The following is a 25,361-nucleotide window of genomic DNA, read 5'->3' as shown; positions in this document are numbered from 1 at the left end:
CCAAATGGCCAACTTACTGAAAATCAGGTCTACAGGATGATCAGTATGTCAAGTGAAAGCTTAAAAATTAAATAAAATGAAACCTTGCCAAATAAAAAAAAAAAAATGCCCTGGCTTGCTTCCTGTCCAAAAACAAAAACAAAAAAATACCCACTTTTTTGTTTATACATAATTTACACAAGTGTAATTTATACACTTGTAACAAGTTTGATTTAACAGGTATAAAGAGAATATCCCCTTGGGGCGCCTGGGTGGCGCAGTCGGTTAAGCGTCCGACTTCAGCCAGGTCACGATCTCACGGTGCGCGAGTTCGAGCCCCGCGTCGGGCTCTGGGCTGATGGCTCAGAGCCTGGAGCCTGTTTCCGATTCTGTGTCTCCCTCTCTCTCTGCCCCTCCCCCGTTCATGCTCTGTCTCTCTCTGTCCCAAAAATGAATAAATGTTGAAAAAAAAATTTAAAAAAAAAAAAAAAAAAGAGAATATCCCCTTTTCGGTTACCAATGATGAAACGCACTTTTTAGAAAAGTATACATCTATATAGCGAAGAATTAACCTCACCCAAAGGAAGCTCTGGTCTTTTCCCTTGGCTTCTGGAAGGTGATCACCAGACCCTTAGAACATCCTGCTTGACAGGAGTGTCTTTGTTTGTTGGAACTTTGACCAATGACAGTCTAACACCAGGATTTACAATGATGGTTTGGGCCACACTGTATCAGTTCTGACCTCCAGAGGAAATGGAGACTAAAGGTATTAGTCTGACCTCTAGGAGAGGCTGGAGATGAAAAGTCAATCACAATGGCAACCTGTGAGTGGGCCCCAATAAAAACTTTGGACACCAAAAGTTTGGGTATGTGTCCCTGGTTGGCAGTCCTCTGCATTTTGTCACTTAGGGTGGCTAGGAGATAATGCTATGATCCCACAGAGGCAGGACGGCCAGCAAATCTGTATGTGGTCCCTTTCTCAATTCTGTCCTATGTGTCTCTTTCCTTATCTGATTCCAAGTTGCTTCCTTTCCCTGTAATAAGCCATTTCCATGAGTATAAAAGTTTTTAGCAAGTTCTGTGAGACTTCCTAGTGAATTAATGACTGTGAGAATAGTTTTAGGAACCCCTTCTAACTGGCAACTGGTATCAGAAGTGATAGAAGTCTTAAGGGGATGGTGCCTTCAGAATGTACAGTTTAGCTAACTTCATAGAGATAAAATTAAAAAGTGGGTGGGAAAAACCCCTCACTCTTCTCTATGGTAATATTTTAGTTCACACTAAATTTTTTAATTTTAGAAATGTGATTTTTTTTTGTTTTGCCCATGTATTAATATTCATCTCTTAGCGATTTTTATGTTTTGATAAATCTATTTTTGATCCTCACAATTCTACACATTTTAAGTTAATATATATTGAATGGTGGTATTAATTGATGATTATTCTTTCTGGAGCTCGTCATTTCTGTATCACTGCATTTGAGAGTTCTGAGATCTTATAATGAATAGAATTGTCTCTGTTAGCTTCCTTTATAGTTAAAATTTTAATCGTTAGAAACACCAAATTATTACTCTCTTATCATTTGAGAAATGTAAAGAATATTTTCAATGTTTGCAACTTGAGACAATAAAAAACAATATTCAAAATATCCTAAAGGCATTGGGAGTATGTCATGTGTAACATACACAATTATATTTGCTATATTAAATAGCATTCAGAAGATTTCACTTTCAGAAATTGGCTTTATCATGAATAAATGAAATCTAACATTCTTTAGAAACTGTTAATGGTGAATGGTCAATACGGTATATTTGGCAACTTGGTTAGTGAGTGAGTTGATCTGGCTTGCTGCTAGTGCCACTGGGAGTTAAGGGACTCTGGGAATGGTTAAAAACACTGGATCTGAAGTCACATAATCCTTGGTTTGGTGAACCACGGTGATTAAGGGCAAATTTGTAACCAAACCATTCTGGGCTTGATTATAAACACTAGCAAGTGACTGGGACACACATGTAACCTCTCTCTGACTCAGTTTTCTTTCTAAAAAATGGGGACAATAATTGCACCCACTTCATGAACTTGTTTGAATATTAGATGACACTACATATATGAAGTGTTCAGTATATTACCTGTATAAGGCAAGGTCTTAGTGAAACTTCTATACCGTAATAACGATGAAATAGAATTCTATCTCCCTTACGTATTCTTTGGTTAAAAGCAGTGATACATTAGGAACACTAGTCTCCGGGGGTTTTGTTGCTGTTGTTGTTTTAAATTTTTTTAATGTTTGTTTATTTTTGAGAGAGAGACAGAATGTGAGTGGGGGAGGGGCAGAGAGAGAGGGAGACACAGAATCCAACGCAGGCTCCAGGCTCTGAGCTGTCAGCGCAGAGCCCAACGTGTGGCTCAAACTCACAGACCACGAGATCATGACTTGAGCTGAAGTCAGATGCTTGATGGACCGAACCACCCAGTCCCCCTGTTGTTGTTGTTTTCAATTGAGGTGCAGCTATAGATATAAAAGGCTATCAGAAAATTGATTTTAATGTAAATGGATTCTGCTTATGCATTCGTGGAATATCTAAAATTTCAAAACTATGGACATCTGGCTGGCTCAGTCAGTAGAGTATGTGACTCTTGAATTCAGGGTCATGAGTTCAAGCCCCACATTGGCCATGGCCTACTTAAAATATTAGATCAACAAATCAATAAAATTTCAAAACTAAAAAGCACAGGTCATAATAATAAAAAGATCTTTTAATTTGTGTAATTCTGAATTTGCTTCTAGATTTCTTATTGCCACTCTTAAAAACTGAAAGAAATTCCAGTTGTTTTCAATGTCTGTTTTTTATTATGTGGCTTGTTTCAATTTTTAATATATTCCTGATATGAATTTTTTTTTCAGATCTTCCAAGTTGTAACAGTACCTGAAATGGTGCCCAGCTGCTCTCTATCAACTCCACTGCTGACAGAAATGACTCAAACTGCACAAGAGTTATCTGGGTTAATGAAATGCAAAAAGTCCCTCAGAGCAAAGGCTACAGAACAGAACAAGAGGCCAAGGGAGGTCTTTTTTTTTTTTTTTTTTTTTTTTATCTGCTTTCCTTGGGTGTTTTCAAAAGCAACCACAGCAAAGGTGGCATGGAACAGGCATCCTCAACCAGGGTGCTAGAACTTGACACCTGGCTTGGCAGAGTCGGGGACAGAACACAACCTCTTGAATAATGTACATATATCATTGTACATGTTTGAACAGGCAACAAAGGAACTCCAAATTTGTCAGTATGGTTATGTTAGAGGGTATGACTATAGAGGGAAGGAAGAGACTATTACTTTTATTTCATTTACATAGTATTATTTGTCATTAAAATAAATATGTGTTACCTGTGTATTTCTAACAACTGCCTTTTGAAAACTTTGTTTTAGTTTTAATATTCAGGACTCTGCAGAAAGATACATCTGATTAAAATCCTGGGTCCCATAATCCACAGTCAAGTGGCAATTTACCTTCAACATGTGACCTTTGGCTAATGTATTAGTTTCTCTGAACCTTAGGCCCTTTATCTGTAACATAGAGATGATACAAACCTCATAGGTTGTCTTGAGGTTTAGGTACAATTATGCTTAATATCAAGCACAGTATCTGGCACAAAGTAGATGCTTAATGAGTAGAAGCTGTTATTCTAATCCAAGCTGACTGCCCTACTTTCCCAAGTCTCTCTTCGATCTCAATTAGAATGAGAGCTAAGAAACAGCTCCTCCTCTGCCCTCTGCCCAAATCTTCTTCTTTCAAATGCCTTCCTAATGACAGCCCCACTCAAAATCCCTGTCTGGCTGTAGGACTTAACTTTTATCACACCCTACGTTAAGGTCTGACCACATCATAAAAACCATCACCATTTCCACAAACACACAACCTCCATTCTGATAATCATACAGTCTTAGAAACTTAATGTTATAAGTTTAAAACATCATAATTTTTAAAAGTTACAACACCGGTTAATAAGAAGAAAAAAGGAAATTATTAAATCAATTATTATCTATGTTTGGGCTTAATAATCTTACAAGGCACCTCAATCGGAAAAAGCCTCACTGGGGGCGCCTGGGTGGCTCAGTCAGTTAAGCATCTGACTCTTGATTTCAGCTCAGGTCATGATCTCATGGTAGTGAGATCGAGCCCCATGTCAGGCTCCATGCTGGCTGTGGAGCCTGCTTGGGATTCTCTCTCTCCCTCTCCCTCTGTCCCTTCCCCGCTGGGGGGTGCTTATGTGCACTCTAGCTCTCTCTAAAAGGAAGGAAAAAAAGAGAAAAAGCCTCACTGGATACCACCAAAGTAAGGAAGAACCCAGTCATTCATCAGCTTGTGAAACTTGTGAAATGTCAAGAGAGCTTGTGAAACAATGTCAAGAGAGCTTCTAGAGCCCACAGGGAAGGATAAAGTGTCTTTTGGTAGCAAAAGAGGTGACGGGACCATGGTGCTGTCCTTTAGCACTGAGTGTCCTGGAAAGGTAAACTGCAAGCTCACTGAAAGTGGGCACCACATCTTCCTTACTCACCATGGAGCCCCTAGACCCTAGCACAGCACGCATACAATAAATAGAGATGAATGGGTGAATGAATGAAACAACATGTTCTTCAAAAGTTCAGATGACGATGCAGCTGCGATGATGTCCAGCTGTAACACAGGGTCATAAAAATAACTAATCTGACATAGGCAGAAATTTTCTGGATGCAAGGTGTTTTAGACAAATAGCTAAAGTAGCTACAGTTAAAGAAAAAGAATATCTACCATAAGCTAAATACACATTAGTTCAAAGCTAGACATTTAGAAAGAAGTAAGAACATATGGCAATGCCCTCTATGAAGCCACAACATTCTGCCAAAGCATGGGATAAGATTCTGCTCAGAAATATGGAAGCATCGCACAGATTCTTCCTTGGTTCACACTGTTTTTGTCTTTGGGAGAGACTTGGCCAGGCTGAGATTTACAGTTGTCACAGATCACTCTTGGCTGATAATGTGCTACCGCCACCACAAATCTTTCTAATTGAAAACCCAGTTTGTGAGAACACAATCCACTTTAAGTGCCTCCCACAGAGAGAATTGTCGATTTATAGTGTGTCAGTCCTCCTGTATTTCACACAGAAATGACACAAATTGAGTCTTAAAATCACAGTACATGAATTCAGTTTCTCCAGGTCACATTGATGTCATGCAGTCACAAGATGAACTACAACCAATTTTAGGTTGGTACATTAATGTCACAAAACTGACCGATGGAAATTCCACTACATCTTCAAAGATGATAAGAGCAACAGATTTTTTTAAGCACTTAAAGTTGGTGAAATATGATCTTTTCACCTGGTAAACTACACATAGCTTTCGAATTGCACTGGACATGGGCAAGATGTACTGTGAATTCCGTTTTTTCAGAAATCCAAACGATTTTCTGGATGAAATAACTGCAGTGTTTTGGATACATTCAACCCTTATCTTTTATGAGAGTTCAATAAAAGTAAACAAACATGTTTAAGGAAGTTATTGAAAGGAGCAACTTATAATGATCAGCAGATCCAGCCGGATCCCCTACATCTTGTAAATGCCCAGTGTTACGTCATTAGTGATGTTTACAATGGCCATGTGGCATTACAGAGTCAAGCTAACTTCTGAATCAACAAAGATTACATTTTGCTCAATTTAGTGTTAATGGTGATTATCTTTTATTACATTTTGGTTATGCCTCACATATAGAATGGGTAGTAAATCCCAGTTCATGAGACTGTTCAGTTAACCACAATTGCCCATTTCCCTAGCATTGAAGAAAGAAGGGTCCTAGCCACAGTTGAACTGGACTATTTACCTTTTTTTTTTCTCTCTCAAATGCAAAAGTTTCCCAATCCATTTGGGGAGCTTAATGGCATGAAACAGTGAGGCTGTTTCATTGGAGGGTTTTTCCCCCAATATATTTTGTAGCCATTTTAATTCTTCCTCAAACAGTATAGTTAAGTGTCTCAGAGAATAATGTATCAGGACAAATGAAAACAGCAAATTAGATTACTATACATATAATTAGGCAGCAAAAATTAATATTTCCAAAATACCAGTTTTCTCTCACCTTAACCATATAAAGAAAAATTCACCTTGTATGCTAAAAAATGTGAAACATACTGGTTTTCCCCAACATTTTCAAATATGTAACTTGTTTACTCAAAGAATCTAACTGTATTTCACAGCTTTGCTCTTGGCACAGTTGCTTCTTAAATTAATTACATGGTGATAATAAGCCCTTCAAAACCAGCATGATTATGCTTTATCCTATTTCTTTTTTTTTCTTGGTTATCTCTACACCCAATGTGGGGCCTGAACCTATAACCCCAAGATCACAGGTAGCATGCTCCACTGACTGAGGCTAGCCAGGCATTCTCTCTAGAATTTTCCTCCTCCTGGATGCGCCCATATTTCAACCACTTGAGTCTTCTGGGGAATGGAATGGAAAAAGGATACAAACCGAGTTGTTTTTTTCTTAAAGATATAGCAAATGGGAAGGCCAGAAACTGTTGCCTATCATGAAGGTATTTATCCTTGTCGATTGTTACTACTCTGGAAAATGGAAAATGGCATCCATACATCTGGCTTTATCCTTGGGTCACCCTTTCAGATCCCTTGGCTTCTGCTCATTCCTCTGGTGCTTCTATTACTTTTTAGTCTACGACTATATTCCTTGGGTATGGGATTTCAATACTTTACTACCCACCATGTAAAGAAGTCTATTCTTTCAGGTATTTAGGGATGACACTTACTCTTCCTTACTGGATATATTTGATAAGCCATTATTGAATGAATCTTCCCACACAGACACCATTTGTTCTGTCCTCATATCCTCAACCCTGCCTTTCCAAATCTACTATGGACATACTGACTAAAACCAAACTGGGATTTACTGCATTTTGACAGCTGTCCTAAAACAGAATTTGGGTCCTGTGTCAAGGAGTGACTTAGCAGGTGTGATACACAGTCTGCATGAATTAGGGGAAGTAGCTACAAAGAAAGGAAAGTTTCAGAGGACAATAATATCAGAAAAGTTTGAAAGCCTGAAGAAAACGATAGGAGAAAAACTGAGGAGGCTGAGTGAGAGATTCTATGTCAATTACAATGTAAGCATTCAGGGAAGATTCTGTAAAACACAGACGAGGCTCTTAATGGTGCTTACCAAAGTCACACTGGGTGTGTTTTAAGCATGATGGCTAAAACTCTAGCTTGTCTGCTCTAAACAGAATCTTGAAACTAAAAGGTACTTCAGAGATCACTGGCCCCTTGTTACTCAAGGTGTGGGCCCTGGGCCAGCAGCACTGGCATCAGTGGAGAATGTGTTAGACACAGAATCCCAGGTCCACCTCGCACCTACTGGATCGAAGGTGCATTGTGACAAAAGCTCCAGGTGATCTATGTGCACATTAAAGTTTGAGAGGCACAGCTTGTGCCTTGTGGCACTCCTTGCATGCCTAAATATTTGAAGTGATGAGATATCCAATACTTTACATAAGAATATAAGGTATTACTACTACCTCCAGAATACTGAATCATAATCGCCCTCCTGATAACTTTCTCCCCTTGGTCATAGTAGAATTTCAATAAATTCAATCTTTTATACTTAACAGCCTTTCTGATATGTGGTTACAACTATTAAGTCTCCTCTTGGAAAGGAGCACCTAATCCAAATTCTCTGATTCATAAAATGTTAGCACTGAAGGCTGATGCTAGAAATCCTGTAGTCTGGGCACAAGACCAGAGTCCAAATCCCAGCAAGGAAGGACTGGCTGCCACACCTTGGCAGGGTAGGGGGTGGGGGGTGGGAAGAAAGGTTATTACATAAGAAGTAAAATTTAAATAAGACTCATGGTTTCAAGAACAAGGCCTCTGGGAGAGTAGCTCGTCCTATGTTCTTGGATGGTAACAGTGGTAGCAGCCTTCAGGTAAATCTATCCCACCATCCTCCTTTCCCCAGTTACTCTGGTTGACCTTCTCTGGGTCATCTCCTTCTTATCTTACATTCCTGAAGAGGAATTTCATGTGGTCATCATAGAGCTTCTATTGATACAAATCCCTCAGACCCATCCCTATGGAATTCAAAAACCAGAGCTTTTAAGGAATCTCCATTTGCCATAAAGAATGCCAAGGCACTGTCACCTTGCCTACCCCATCTGACACTGGGAGTGGCTGCCTGGAACCTTGTTGAGGGCTGTGAGCCCACATCCAGACTCACTGAGAGTGGTCAGGCTCTTGTTATTATGTCTGTTGCGGGTACAGAGAGGGAGCAGGAGCAGGTATGCCAGCCTGGGATCATAAAGTGTGCACATGTGTAAGTGCTGAAACACACTGTTCATGACCGCATCACATTGAATCTGTTACATCTTTTCTACAGAGAACTTTTTGGAAGAACATTTAATAATGTGGAATTGCCTTAATTATCACTTACTATTCTCTTTAAAAACCCAGTGTGAGTTAATGGCCACTCTTAAATTTTTAATACAAAACCTCAACAGCTCTTCTTTTATTTTTAATGTCCTCTTTTAATATCTTTTTCTTCAGTGTGCCAACATTATATAAGGTGTGTACGACTACAGATAGGGGTGCCCAGCCTAGCTGTGGCATCTGTCTTCAACCTTCTATTTTATTCATCATTTTGGTTTGACAGTCGTGAGCCTGGCAATACACACTAGAGCCACTCTCCCATTATTTGACTATACACAGATGAGGGCAAGAGCCCCAGCTAACACACTGTTTCTTCTAACTCCATTAGTTGCTAAGCAACCACTTCACTAGAACCTTCCTATTCCAAGGCAGAATAGGCCAGTTTAATACGGAGTGTTTGGGTTGTCACATGTGTTCAAGTTCACTCCTTCTGTAAACACATCTGATGCTCTGTCCGTGCAGGCTATGTGAAAAGCCTCCCTATCTTACAAAATGGGAAAAAAAGAATTTAGGCATCCTCAAGAGGTCTAATACTTCTGAAAGGTACTCAAAGAACTTCTTCTAATCCTATGAAAATTTATAGATGTCTGTATGTAATTTTTTAAGTGATATGAATGATTTGATATGGCTATCTCTCTTATTACTTCAGAGTCACATGCCTCTAAATGAGAAGAACACTGGTAATTCAATCTTTCAGGAATCCAGGCATGCAAGCCCCATGCCCAACCATTATCAGATGGGCTAATTAAAAGCAATTGATTCAACAAGCAGCTGGATCATCCCAGTGTAGACAGTTCATTTTGAATCAATTTTTTATAAAAGTGATGAATAGCACATATCTATGGATCCCAATAATTCTTTACACCAATTCATCAGATTCACATGATCAGCTGTCTTGCCCCTTTTAAAAACCATCTGTCTTGACTCAATACTCAATTTCTAAAGGTTTAAAATTTTCATCAGCTTTATTATCCTTCAAACATGTGTTCTTGTCTTTCAGATGAAGCTAAGGTTGGCTGTATCACTGTGATTAAATAAGCATGAGTGAAACTGATTTTAAATAAAACAGCATGAAAATTGTAGTTTTAAAAACATGAAAAAGATATGGCAGAAAAATAGTCTTTCAACACACACTTGAAACAAATACACATAAAGAGCTTAGCAAAACGACTGCATAAAATAAATGACTTTTAAGAGTTAACTATTATTACATTGCAAATATTTTTTTCTAGCTCCATAATATTTATATTCAGTAGAAGTGAATCAGTTTCAATGAAAGAATAAAATACAGACCAGAGTTCACCATTCATCACTATAATGAATACACTGCACGATCAGCACAATAATGAAAATAACAGTCAGCCTATCTGAAATGTTAATGACTTCGCTGGCATGGATGCAAACAATTTTAAAAGGGAATGTGACAATGATTCTTCAGAGGCTCTCAGCTCTCTATTTAAAAAGGAAATAACATTTGACCAGTACCACAATTAACTGGTACTTCACCTTGAACTCACAAAGGGAATTCTATTTTTAATGAATGTGTTCAGGTTTAAAAGGAAATTGTGACATCATTTTAATATTTTTAAAAAGCAAAAAAAAAAAAAAAATGCACACTCCTTTTGGTGCTCATGAGGCCCTATCCCACAGGGCATCTAAAATGAGCCTCTTGGGGCACCCAGTGGGCTCAGTCGGTTAAGCCTCCGACTCCTGATTTCAGCTCAGATCACGATCTCATGGGATCAAGCCCTGCATAAGGCTTTGTGCTGAGCAAAGAGCCTGCTTGGGATTCTCTCTCTCTCTGACCCTCCCCTGCTCACACGTGTGCATGTGGACTCTCTGACTCTGTCTCAAAATAAAAAAATAAATAGTAAATAAGTAAAAGCAGGCTCCTAGTTACTCACTACTGCAGCTTCTATGCGAGACAGACGGGTAGCTGTTCATTATCAGCCAGGCAATTAATGTTTATCGAGTGTCCATCGAGTGTGAGGCTCTCTATAACAGACTGTCCATAAAATGTCAGATTGAGTGCTTAATTTGGCTTTGCTGAATGTCAAGGCCATCATTAATGGTGCTATTTTTCCTGACTAAATTTAAAAGCCATTTCATGAGGCCTCTTCTTGGTGGATATTAACTAAATGACTAATCATCAGATACAAGTTGCAGAATGCCAACATCTACTCATGAACAACAGTTATGACTTAGGTGAGAAATTGAGCACATTTTCAACTGTGGGTGATTTTCGTCATTTTCCTCAGCTCCTTGGAACTGTAGTTGTTTGTAGGTTATTTTAAAAGTCACCATCACCTTAAGAAAAGTCTAAAGCAGCATTTTAGGTCCCTCTTCTGAACCAGATTCTGGTATTTTTGGAGTTACAAGTTGAGGAGAAGAGACCATACGCTACCACATTAGGTCCTCAGCTAATTAGCCAAGGACTCAAAACTTGGGAGCAACGAGGTTTCCAGTTTTCCCTGGCTCTTAATTCCCTAGTGGCTTTAGGTGATACTTTTTATGTAAAACTAGTCCAGCTGGATCCAAGAAAACAGCAAAATATCTGCTGGATCACAAGTCTTGTGGACTCAGCACTTGAATCCTTTTCTCAGAGTACATACCCACTAAGAACCTAAGAAGTTCTATGTCAAGGAGCTGGTACAGTCATCACTCTCTTGGTTTTTAATTCAATCTCAGCATCAGCAATGCCATATTCTCATTCATGGGAAGAAACCAGAGTTAGTACCCCAGTGTTTCTGAGCATCCTTCTGCTCCCCACCCCTACACCAGCAATTATACAGAGAAAAATGGATGGATAAAGATAAAAAATGAGATTAAGTTTCAATAAAGATCATTTTTATTGGTGTAAGTTGAAGCAGGTATCACTGATCACTTTTGTGTTTACAACTCTATCTATGGACCCAGGCATCCTTTTCACTGCTGAATAAATATGATCTAAAATTCCAGAAGGAAAGAGTTGTAGCTGTCTGGGACAGGCAGACAAAACATCTGTGCAAAGGCCCTGAGGTGAGAGCTTGACAGGCGTGTCTGAGGAACAACAAAGAGGCCAATGTGACTGGAATGGAGGGAGGAAGGAAGAGCAAAAGTCACATGAGGGTGGCCTGATGAGACAGAATCATGCAGACAACAGACATTGGCTTTTACGCTAAGTGAAACTGGAAGTCATCAGATGGTGCCCAAGCAGAAGTGATATAATCCAACTTGCATTTTTATTAAGAGCACTGGGGCCGCAGTATTGAAATAGGTTCTAAGGGATCAAAGATTGAAGTAGGACAATAAAGTAGGAGGATACTGCAAAATTTCTGTCAAAGATGGTAGTGGCTTCCACCAGTGTGGTAGTAGTAGAAGTGGTTGGAGTCTGGATACCTTTTTAAAGTAGAGCTGTGGGACTTGCCAGCCGATTGGATGCAAGAGAAAGGAGTCAGGAATGACTCAGTGGTTTGGGGCCTGCATCAACTATAGAGTTGCTATTAAATGAAATGGAGAATGCTGTGGAACAAGCAAGTTTGTGGGAGGAAACTGGGAGTTCGATTTGGACACATTCGGTTTGTGATACCTCTTACACATCCACAGAGGGATGATGAACAGTTGGTCACTGAATATACCAATTCTGGATTTTTGGAGATAGTCCGATGTGGGGATATAAATTTCGGAGTCATCATCTGTGATGATTAATGTTGTCAACTTGACTGGATCATGCAGTGCCCAGATATTTGGCCAAACGTTATTCTGTGTGTATCTGTGAAGGTGTCTCTGCCTGAGATTAACATTTGGATTAACAGGCTGAGTAAAGCAGACTGCCCTCCCTAAGGTGGGTGGGCCTCATCTGTTCAGTTCATGGTTTGGATACAACAAAAGGCTGGAAAAGAGAGGATTCTCTTTGCTTGCCTGCCTTCAAACCGAAATATTGACTTTTTCCCGCCTTTGGCCACACACTGAAACATGGGCTCTTCCTGGGTCTGCAGCCTGCAGCTTTCAGACTGAAATTACACTATTGGCTCCCCTGGGTCTCCAGCTTGCTGACTGCATAGATCTTGGGGCTTTTTAGCTTCTATAATTGCATAAGTCAATTCCTTATGATAAATCTCTCTTTATATATAAAATCCTATTGGTTCTGTTTTTGTGTAGAGTCCTAATACATCATTTTATACATTACATGTATATCACATATACATGTGTGTATCCAGATAACCCCATGAAACAGTATGAGATTATCATGAAAGCTGGTACAGACAGAAAAGAGATACAAACACTGAGTCTACGCCACTCTAATTTTAAGAAGTTGGGGAAATAAAGTAAGAAAAGAATATTAAAAAGTAGAGGCCAGCAAGTGGAAGAAAATCTGGAAAGCCCTAAAGCCAAGTGAAGAAAATGTTCTAAGAAACAGGAGGAAACCAAACTGATGATGAGTTGAGAAAAAAGAGGACTGAAAACTGATCACTGGATTGGGCTATACGTTATTTATAATTTTTGTATCCATGCTCATAAGTGAGATACAGCTCTCATTTCTTCTGCTGCCTTGTGTTTTGGTAATAGAATTACACTAGCCTACTAAAATGAGGTGATTAGGCGTGTGGCTTTCCATTTTCTTCTAGACTTCAGAAAAGGCTTATACAATAAGGAAAATACCTGTTAAGTAAAGAGTTGGTAGTACTAGCAAGTAAAAAATCTAGACCCATTGCCTTTCTGAGACTTTCTATGACTCCTTTTTTTTTTTTTTTAATTTTTTTTTTCAACGTTTATTTATTTTTGGGACAGAGAGAGACAGAGCATGAACGGGGGAGGGGCAGAGAGAGAGGGAGACACAGAATCGGAAACAGGCTCCAGGCTCTGAGCCATCAGCCCAGAGCCTGATGCGGGGCTCGAACTCACGGACCGCGAGATCGTGACCTGGCTGAAGTCGGACGCTTAACCGACTGCGCCACCCAGGCGCCCCTCTATGACTCCTTTTTGATAACTACCCCAATTTCTTATATTTTCTCTTATCTTTTGGTACAATTTTGGTAATTTATATTTTCCTAGAAACTCATTCACCAAGGTGTTGAAGAGTATTGGTATAAAGTTTCTATGGTATCTCCCTGGCTGAGTAGACCCTTCCAAGCAACAACTCCCAAAGGGAAGCATAAACCATTGGGAATTAGCTGGCCACCTCTGCCACATTCTTGTTTCTATGCCTTGCTGAATTATTTGGTTTCACGATCACTACTTCAACAATAGAAAACTCTGGCCCCTTTACATGACATGATGCATTTCTCTATCCCCCATGCTCTTGTTCTCCTAATCCTTGCATGAATCCTAGTCTTCTGTTTTGTGTTTGGTATTTTCTGTTCCATCAGCCCCTCTCCAGAATGGAATGCTGCCACCAAACCTTCACCTGTAAGTAATCACAACAGCTACTCTCCTAATGATGAGGGCATTCTGTCTGTTAGCCTAAGCCTTGCATGAGAACCTTGGGAATCAGAAACGTCCAGTAGGAATTAGCTTTGCCATCTGTCTCTGAGCTCAAGTAAAATCTTTTAGATACAACCAGCTTGACTCTGCTTATTAATCCACTAAATCCCAAACACACTGCATGGGCTAGACCATCAGGACATGCCCCGGATTCTCTTTTCTTGAAATTAACATCTGTAGACTGAAACGTTAACTTTGTTCCCCCAATTCTAGTGATAGCCTCTTCAAGAACCAGAAGCCGTTCTAAATTGCTCTGACACAGAGCATTCAGCAGAGTCGGAGGCAGGTGAGCAAGGGGTTGAGAACTTGGGCTTTGGAGTCCAGCAAATAAGGGTTTGAGCCTTAAGGCTGCATCCCTTTTTAGCTATGTGACCTTGGCCGGGTTACTTTACCTCCCTAGGCCTCAGTTTTCATAAGCATAAGTACAAAATTAAGGTACCTGTCTCAGAGAACCATTGCATAGATTTAATGACAAAATACACATTACCTTGCTTGCAGGAGGCACTCAATCAGAATCTGTCAAACAAGTCAACAAATTCTTTTCCTTCAAACCCTAGGAGTGCCCACGAATTCATTTCTAATTCTAGATGAAATTTTCTAATTAATTTCTTCTTGCCTTGTAACTCTGTACACTGATATATATGAGCACTGCAGTGAATGAACATTATTCGCCACCCACTTCCTTATTGTTTTACTCTCTAACATACAGGGCTTATCATTTTACTTAACTCCTGACAATTTCATCTATCAGTCTTTACAGTTTATTTTGCTACATGTTTTCATAGCCCTTTAATTTCATTTTAAATCCTTTTTGAAGGACCACTTACAATAACATATGTGATTTCCCCATAAAGAGCCAATTCCTATGTATCTAGAATCCAAAAACCAGAAAGCATGTTTATTGCTTTTTTCCATGGCAACATAAATGAGGATTGAAAATGTTGGACACCCTAAAGCAGAGAAAACACTAAATGGTTTTTGAATCTCACAAAAGATTAAATTTCACCAGGATAGTTTTAGCATTATATATGATTAATCATATGTCTATCTTTACTGTATCAATAACTCATGCTCCATTATAGGTTAATGTTTTATACTTACTGTATTATATGTATACAATAACCTAAACATATGATCTAAAAAGGATATATTTTTTCTCTTAACTAAAATTTTAACTAACTATTCCCCTGCCACAATGAAGAGTTGTAATATTTAAAATAGCTACATGAAAAGTTACAAGATGAAAAAAACAAATCTAAGTATTTTTATGGGAATTAGCTAGGAAGCCTGTTTCATCTACATTAAGATAGTCAACAGAGTAAAAATGAAAAGACATCTTTCCTATCCAAAAATAATACCCAAAAGCATACGTTATTAAAGGATAATCTAATATTATTGGGTTTGGCTGAGAAAAATAAAAAATGTTCCATTCTTCCACCGTATAAATTATCGACACGTGCTTCAAAGTCCACTCAATATAAAGCCAAAGTATATCTTTATTGTTTAGATTTGTGTAGATTGTGTAGATTGTGTAGATCTCTCTCTACAATTGTTTATTGTAGAGAGAGAGACTAAGGGGAATATCAGTGAAAAGAGATAAAAAAAAAAAAGTGAAGAAAAGAAGAAATGGTCATACAGAGCAAAACAGAACAACAGATACATAAACAGGTCCAGAAATAGCCATATAGCAAATTAGGAGTGGGGGAAACATGCACAAAGTCAAAGACAGCATTTTGGGCTGGGAGAAGCACTTACCACTGAGACTTACCCAAGCCCTGGAGAGAAAATTGAGTGACACTTTCATATAAAAATTCCACCTTGAGTTCTTTCAGGATATATCACTATGGCTATTCTGCAACTATAAGCAAAATGACATGTTGCTTTTTGTTTACAAAATACCAACAAATTCATATGTTCACTCACAAACTACTAGTTGAATGCCTACTATATGCTATGCCTGTTAGAAATGTTGCAGATTTAGCAGTGAATGTGAAAGACAAAAATCTCTGCCCTGATGATGCTTACAAATGGAACTGAGTTCATTGTTTATAGAATGCAGGTTTCTTTTCTCTACTGTGGAGTAATATTTTAATTTAATTGCCATCGTCCATCATTTCCTTTAACTTTGGTTTTTGGTTTCTGGTAATGCTAAAAAAAGTTGTAACCCCAAACACATTTCTCACTACAACCTTTTTTTAAAGATTTTTTAAAATTTTGTTCTGTTTTGTTTTGTTTATTTCTGAGACAGAGAGAGACAGAGCACAAGCAGAGGAGGGGCAGAGAGAGAAGGAGACACAGGATCTGAAGCAGGCTCCAAGCTCTGAGCTGTCAGCACAGGGTCCAACGCAGGGCTCCAACCCATGAACCGTGACATCATGACCTCAGCCAAAGTGGGACCCTTAACTGACTGAGCCACCCAGGCGCCCCTTAAGATTTTATTTTTAAGTAATCTCTACCAACCCAACATGGGGCTGAACTCACAACCCCAAAATCAAGAGTCGCATGCTCCACTGCCTGGGCCAGCCAGGTGCCCCTCACTATAATCCTAACTAGCACATGAAACAGCTAGAATGTTCAATAGCATATCGTGTGTTCTGGTTCACTATTGTACCACTTTCCAAACTTTTTTATTGACTGTGCAAACATCATTTACACATTTGGAGTAGTAGCCCTCATATTTATGTATTTATAATGTATGGATATAAATGTTGGTTACTGTATACCAACATGTTATATACATTGTAAAACAAACCTCAAGCAGAAATAAAATTGACATAGATATTTACAGGGAGTAGATCTTCCCCCACATCCCCACAGCTCATCTGCACTCTCAGGGGCACACAAACCCCTACATGAGAGACCACTGCACGTAGGTTAATTTTTCATACTTCCAAATTATGACAAATTCATTACATAATTCTTTATCTATTTTGACAAATATTGCCTGTGACAAAAGGGGACGTAATCTAATTTGGTAAGTCACAGCAAGCTGCAATGTTGGCTTGATTCCCACAATTTGCTGCTTTCTTCCTTTGCCTCAGTGGGTGACAAACATTTCAGCTCTGGGCACACTGAAAAATTAATATAAATTCTGATTGAAGGTATTTGTGAAACGTAAATCAAAAGATTGAATAACTTCTTAATAAACACTTAAACACAGTTTACTAAATATTACTTCACCCTTCCACAGAATCAATAGGCCTTTCTGGGGGTCTCTCAATGTTAGACCTGATACACATGTGTGTGTGTGCACACGTACACATCGGGAACTTTCTTATCAAGAACAAAAATACTACCTAGGATTGGAATAGCTACTTCCATTCTTTTCTTGTCACTGCCATTTATATTTTCTTAGTACATTTTTTTAAATAACGTAACAGAGCAGATACTATTATCGCTGTTTTACAAAACAAAGAAACCCAGCCCCAAAAGGGAGGTAATTTTACTAAGATACTGCAGCAAGTTAACAATTGAGAGAAGATACTAACAACAAATCATCTAACACTAGCTCAGTGTGTTTTCCTGACACCAAACTGCTGCGATACGTTGGCTTTTAAAATCTGCTTCTTTTACAACAACACACAACTTCACAAATCTTTTCCTTCACAACGTACCATGAATGTTATTCCCCACAAGAAAATGTAAAGTTTATTTTTGGAGCACTTACAACATTTTGCTTATTTGAAGCCGAGGGGAATAAGTGTCCTTCCCTCACAAAATCACACATCATGGGCTTTCCACTGTTTACGGTACAAAACTCACTGGCCACGCACCATCTGAGGACAAAGCTGGAACATTAAAAAGGGGCTCTTTTGGATTCTGCTGTTTTGCTTTGAAATAAAGGAACCCCAATACTTCTTATACAGTGGTCCCTACATGTACTTCAGTTGCTCTTCAAATCTGAGAACTATAATCAGGCCTTATTTCCCAGTAGGATCAGGTAGCACCTAGTAGGTCAGGGTGACAGAAATGATGGGAAGCAAAACTGCATCTGAAAATGCATGAAGCACATCAAGCAAAAGCTCACTTTAGCTAGCTACCATTAAGATGCTTATGTTAGTCTCCCATAATTCCTGTGATAAATTACCACAAATTTAGTGGCTTACACCAACACAAATCTATCATCTTACAGTCTGGAGGTCGGAAGTCTGGAATGGACTTTACTGGGCTAAAATCAATGTGTCAGCATGGCTCTGTTCCTTCTAGAGGCTCTAGGAAAATGTGTCTCCTTATGTATTCCACCTTCTATAGGCTAAAGTGTCCCTTGGCTCATGGCCCCTTGTCTTCAAACCAGCAATCATGTCACTGCAATCTCTGCCTCCATTGTCACATCTCCTATGACTCTTCTTCCATCTTTCAGGAACCCTCATGATTACATGGGGCCCGGCCCATCTTTATAATCCAGGATAATTTCCCACCTCAAGGTCCTTCAGGTGCACATCTGCAGAGTCACTTTTCTATGTAAGGGACCATTCACAGGCTCCTGGGACTAGGATGTGGCCATTATTCTGCCTGTCACAATGCTCACAGATAATAGTAACCTTAAACAGAAAGTTCTCGGGGCGCCTGGGTGGCGCAGTCGGTTAAGCGTCCGACTTCAGCCAGGTCACGATCTCGCGGTCTGTGAGTTCGAGCCCCGCGTCAGGCTCTGGGCTGATGGCTCGGAGCCTGGAGCCTGTTTCCGATTCTGTGTCTCCCTCTCTCTCTGCCCCTCACCCGTTCATGCTCTGTCTCTCTGTCCCAAAAATAAATAAAAAACGTTGAAAAAAAATTAAAAAAAAAAAAAAAAAAAAAAAAAAAGTTCTCTGAGGTCCACACAGTTTAGTGTCATGGAAAATTTAGGGGGTTTGGAGACATATGGACCTAGGCTGGTATTTGGACTCTAGAATCAAGCATCCGAACAGTCTCACTCAATGTTGAGCAAACTCAATTTCCTCATCCGTAAAGTTGTTGTAGTATCTACATCTAAGGGTTATTAAGGTATTAGATGAAAATAAATAATGTGAATACACAGAGTACTAAGGCTAGTAAACAAATAAGGAAGATGTCAAATGAACGGCAATTTACCTTACCTTCCATGTTTAGACTTTGCAGCTCAAATAACAACTCTCATTTCCTTAGTAAGGAATAGATTCCTTTTCTAGCCATTCCTTGTATTATGGATATTCTTTTCGACAAAGAATTTTCACATAATTTTATTTTAATATTTATATGTTAAAAGTTAGTTTGCAACAATCCTGATACTTAATTATAACTCGATAAAAGACTGTTCTAAACATACATATAAATACATTTATACACATATATACTTAGCATACTTCAGTGAATTGGAGTTTTAGAACAGTTTATAGAGGTTTTATAGTTTATAGCAAAGAAATTCAACATTTTCATAATTTAAGAGTCTTCTTTGCCCTTTTAAAATATTTTTCATTCATTATGTAAAAAGGCACAAATTTCTTCTTATTATAGCTTTGAAGTTTGCTCATACTATACATATATTTTTGGTAAGTAATTAGTAATTGTCATCACTTTCAAAAAGCTTGTCTTGTTCCAACCAGTAGGCCATAATTCACTGTTTTTTTTCTGGGTAATTTATCACCAAGCTTCCTGAAACTGGCTTTTGCCTATGATATAAAGATATGGTTCATATTATTTTCAACAACCATCTCTTAGAGCACTCAAAGAAAAATATGTCTACTATTCTAAAAACCAGAAATGTTATTATACGATCTCTAACATCAACGTAATGGTATCTAACGTCAATTTGGCTAGACAAGAGATGAACAACCTAGCTATGAAATCATGGGAATATATGATAAACTCATTGTGTCCCAACACTGTCCCTCTTCCCACCCCACCCCCGATATGATAATCGCCCATTGGGAATCTCTCATTTACCAACTATAAGTAGAATCTCATTATGAGCAGCCTGCAGTATATACCACGCATAAAAATCAAGGGCAGAAAACACTTCCATTCTGCAACACAAACACAAACGTTTGCTTTGCCTTGTTGGAAAACCTCTAGGAAAGAATAGTAACCTTGCTACTCTAAACTTGTAACTTGCTGTGCAAAGACTCAATGAAACTAGTGACTATTGCGCTTAGAAAAAGAAAAGGAAAAAAAAAAAACCCAAACAGTCCAATAAGAGAGATAAAGGAATGTACCTTTTATTCCTGTAGGTTACTTTTACTAAGTCAAAAAAATTGCTATTTCCTTCTCTAGGTGGCAAGGTTTGAGGTCATTTGGATTTTTTTCAACTTTAGAACCAAAACAGAACATACAGCAGCATATTAATAGGCATTTTTAAAAATTAATTTATTTTGAGAGAGAGGGATAGAGAGAAAGCTCATGTGCACAAGAGAAGGAGGGGCAGAGAGAGAGAGAGGGAGAGAAAGAGAGAATCCTAAGCAGACTCCACACTGTCAGCACAGAGCCCAAAGCAGGGGTCAAACTCACAAACCATGAGATCATGACCTGAGCCAAAATCAAGAGTCTGACACTTAACCAACTGAGACACCCAGGTGCCCATTAACAGGCATTTTTTTTTAAGGAAGATACTTTTGTAGTTAGTTAGTTAGTTAGTTTTGAGAGAGGGAGAGAGAAAGAGAGAAACAGGGCTCACCCAAAGCAGGGCTCATGTTTTACCCAAATCAGGGCTCCTGCTCACCCAAAGTGGGGCACGACCTCACCCAATGTGGGGCTCAAACTAATGAACCACAAGATCATGACTCGAACCAAAGTCAGATGTTTAACGACTGAGCCACCCAGGTGCTCCTGTAGTACTTTCTTGACTCATGCACACACAAAATTGAGGGAAGATGAGGGATAAATTCTTCTACATCTAAGATACATGATAATAGATCATCAGAAATAATCCAGGGGAACAAGAACTTTATAGGACTCTTAATTTATAAAATACCTTGTGATGATTTGAATGATGTTCATAAATGTTTCAAAAAGTATTTGCTGCAACAATTATACGCAAAGCCCAGGGCTGAGTATTCATCAAGGGGGAGGGGGAGGAGGGATGGGAGAGAGAGAGAGAGAGAGAGATACATGTGCGAGTACTGATACACCATCAGCCCTGCTCCATCAACCATATGGGAACCCACCACAGTCGCTTTCGAGGTCACTGCCTTTATTCTCTACCTGTTCTGCTACTGCTACCATTGCTTCTACTACCTTTCATTTATTGACAATCTTCACTGAGCCAGAAGTATGACATAAGGTGCCTCATATTTCCTCTGTGCTTTTTTCTTTAAAAAAAAAAAAGGAGGGGGGCCCAATGCTATTCTCTGCCCAAAGTCTAGGGAAAAAATCAGTAGTGAGTTTGACCATCTCAGTTTATTTTGCCTTCCTCTGTATGGGGCTGAACAGACATCCTCATAGGCTGTGGGCTGGAGACACAGCAGCCTCTGTGTGAGGCCCTCTGACTGACACCCTGGCCGTCACCAGAACTGATACCAAAGCTCTTTCATGAGGAATGCAAATTACCTCAAAACTCCAATCTCTACATACATTTCTAAGACACTAGGATTAAGATCAAGATGTCCCTTACACACTTTAAAAACCGCTCTTAAACATGAAATCGTATGATGCTCTGGGTAGATATCAACATGAAATATAAGCTGCCTTCCTTCCTACTATTTAGCAAGATCCCATTCCACTGCCATCAAACAGGGAGTTCAAAGTGGAAAACAGAGTCTGTTCAAAACAGTAAGCTAGTATATACAACAACAAAACACACACACACACACACACACACACACACACACGAATTCCCCTTTCATTAAATATAAACCGCAGGAACATTTTACTTGCATTCTTTATAATTCCATGAACACCTTTCCAAACATTTGAAATTACATTTACAGTAATTCTGAACTGCAAATTATAGCAGCAGCAACGGCATGACCAGTAAATCCTAAAGTCATAACAGTGAAGAGAATTTTGTGCCTGGAGAGCTTGGAGCATGTTCAAAAGATTAAAGATTTATATCTCAGAAGTACAGCCTTGGGGAAAAATAATTTCAAAATAAAAGAAACACTGAAATCTAAAATACAGACAAAACTGGCAAAAACTGTCTTTGCTGAGCGGCCTTAAAACAATGTTGCTTTTTAACCGAATTTTGGTTTCAAAACCAAAGCTCTACTCTCCCCTGCTTGAAAAATAAAAACCACCACCAGTACCTGTAAACCATCAATTCAGCATCTGGTGTATTTCAGACCCTTGGTTTGCACCTCACATTTAACATCTCATTTCATTTCGACTTCAGCCCCACGAAGTGACAATTCACCTACCTTTACAATTTCAGGAGAAAATAAAACTCAGAAATACTAAGCCACTCATCTGAGGACATACACAGCCAGAAACCACATGAACAAAGCTGTTATAAACCAGATTGGTCTCCGTCTAAAACTGTACTGCCTCTATAATTAATTCTCACATTAAAATGTGGGTTTTTTTTTAATTAGAGTGCAAATTATACTCTTTTTCTTGCTCTTAAGTTGTATGACTTACATTTTTAAAATTGTTTTCTGTGAAACTTTATTTATCTATTTAAGTTTATTTATTTTGAGAGAGAGAAAGCACAAGTGGGGGAGCGGCAGAGAGAAGGAAATAGAATCCCAAGCAGGTTCCATGCCATCAGCGCAGAGCCCAATGTGGGGCTTGAACCCACAAACTGCAAGATCATGACGTGAGCAGAGATTAAGAGTTGGACGCTTAACCAACTGAGCCATCCAGGTGCCCCATGTGAAACTTTTAAAGGTGAAATCACTAGAGGCAACCGAGGACACCACAAAAGCATGTCAAGGGGTGAAGCACACACCAGCCTCAGGGGTTCTGGCAGCTCCTTTAGCCCTGGTGTACTCTCAGGGCAACTGACCCAGACAGAGCTCATGGCAGGACACACCTCCCATCTGCCAGTGGAGTGAAAGGAGCAGAACCCACAGGCCATGGTGGAAAACAACATGACAAGACATGGGCCTTGGAAGGACCAGCCTTGGCTCTGCATTGCTGCTCTACGACCACAGGACTTAAGGACACTTTCCAACCTCTTTCAGCCAATTCTCCCATAGGTAAAGAGGGAATAGCCATCACCTCTGGTTGAGGTCAGAATCAGATAAGACTGAGTAAGTGTCTCACTGGCACAACAGTTGCCACAAAACAGGATGAACTATCGAGATGTCTTCCGCTTACCCTCCACCTCCAGGGCTATCTTAATGCTTACCTGCCCTGGAAAGCCCTCCTGGAACTTCTATTGTGTAAGTGAGGCCCTCTTCTTCCAAGAGGCATGTCAGAGAACTCCAGACTAACATTCTCTCCATCCTTCAAAATCATTTATTTATTCATTAATCCATTCAGCAAAAAAAAAAAAAAAAAAAAAAAAAAAATCATTGGGATACTATGCTCAAGGCACTGTGCTAGATACCGTAGGAGAATGAAAAGATCCAACTTCTCCCCCCAGTAGCTGACAGCCAAATAGATACAAGCTATGCAAGTCAGTTACTATCATAAACCTAGGTGGTTATTATTATTATTTTTTTAATGAGCATAGTTTTTTAAACCAGGGATTCAAACATCTACCTTAAGGGCCGTTTTAAGAATCAAACGAAATAGGTTTTTGGTAGATAGTAGTAGTAACCTTGCTAGCACCATATTGTTTTGGCACTCTCATTTTGCTATTGAAGTGTATGTGCTTTGGCCCCTGTCAGGCTAGAAGTGGCTTCCAGCTAGTGAATTCAGATCGGTTCTTGGTTTGCCACAGTGTTGTGCACATAGAGGTGCCATTTGTTGGATGTTTCAGTCCCAGAGAGACCAAAGACCTTTGTATGACTCCACTACCAAGATAATAACGTACTCCTAGTCAATAGTGTCACCAGTGTGAAGCCTAATAAGTAAATCTGTACAAAAACCAACACCACTATCAGCAACACAACTGTGCATATATACACTACCCAGACCACAGAATGGGGTTAAACTGTAACCTATCTGCAATAGAGTCAGCGTGTTCATTCTCTAAATGCCCACTGAGCACCAGTCCTGTGTGAGGTACTGTGCTAGACAGAGAAGAGCAAAGTGAAAAAGATCCTGCCACAAAAAGGAAAACTGTTCCCCTCAGGAAAAGTCTCCACCTCATGAGGGGAGACCGTATATGTACAAACTACTAGAGAACATGTGGCAAAGCCTATAATCTGTTGTTAGTATATCCAAACGACTGCAAAATGAGTCTTCCCACAATCTTCCCAGAGTGAATGACAACTTCATCCCTACAGTGCCTTAGGCAAATGTCTTGGAAACAGCCTCATCCTCTCTCCCACACTCCGTGGCTCGCTCACCACCAAATTCCCTCGGCTCTCCTTTCAAAGTGCAATCAACAGTCCTTGCCACCTCCAGTCCCACTACCCCGTACAAGTCACCATTTTGTTCCTGTCTTATTTTAACAGCCTATTAGAGTCCTTCCCTCATCACCCTACGTAAACTTTTAAAACACAGGTCAGGTTATGGCATAGCTCTATCAACATTGTCCATGCACTTCCCATCTCATTGAACGTAAAAACCAGAACCCTAACAGCAGCCTGCAAGGTGTCACATGTGATCTGGCCTCACATGTTGCTACTCTACTGGCCCTCCCAGCTCACTGTTATCTAGACACTGACCTCCCAACTGCTCAAAAACACCACTAGTACCTCACACCTCAGGGGTTGGCCTTTGCTGTTCCCTCTGCCTAGAATGCTCTCTGTCAAGCAGTACATGCCTTGTGCCTTCACTTTTAAGTGGGCCTTCCCAGACCACCCTGTTAAAAGGAGGCAATTCCCACCACCACTATGACCATCACTGCCTACTTCACCCTGCTCTATCGTCCTCCACAGCCTCTAACCCCAACAGACACACTCCATACTTACTCACCTATTTGTTTATAGTCAGTCTTGTCCAATTATAATGAAAGTGTCATAAGGGCAAGGGTTTTGTGTTTCAGGTATTACTGTATCCTCACAATCCACAACAGTGACTGGCACTTAGTTATGAGATCTGTACAGGGCTAGGGTATTGGAGAAGAGACTTTAGTAAAGGCAGGAGGCAAGAAGTTATAGGACAGGAAGGACATGTGACAGAGTATCATGTCTCTGATACTTGACTCTCTGAAAGGGTGAGATTCATATTATGCACTCCTCTATTATTCTGCCTTGAATTATAATATGTATCTTTTATCCTTTCTATAAATTATAACTTTTTTAAAGGACAATGTCTGTGATAGTTAATTTTATGTGTCATACAGGGTTACTGGGTGCCCAGATATTTCATTAAACATCCTTAATGGGTGATGGGTGTATCTGTGAGGGTGTTTTGGGTGAGATTAATATTTGAATCAGTAAACAGAGTAAAGCAGGCAGCCCTTCCCCAGTGAGGGTGGGCCTCATCTGATCAACTTAAACAAGAGC

General features: G+C 39.5%; 1 protein-coding gene across 2 annotated transcripts in view; it reads right to left on the bottom strand.

Moving 5' to 3' along the window:
- KLHL32 (kelch like family member 32) overlaps positions 1 to 25,361 on the bottom strand; it is a 202,231-nt gene that overhangs the window by 152,765 nt on the left and 24,105 nt on the right. The window lies entirely within an intron of this gene.

Source organism: Lynx canadensis, chromosome B2 (assembly GCF_007474595.2).
Source record: "Lynx canadensis isolate LIC74 chromosome B2, mLynCan4.pri.v2, whole genome shotgun sequence".
NCBI classification, from domain to species: Eukaryota; Metazoa; Chordata; class Mammalia; order Carnivora; family Felidae; genus Lynx; species Lynx canadensis.
Note: the sequence above shows the minus strand (reverse complement) of the source record. Positions and strands in the feature narration are given on the sequence as shown.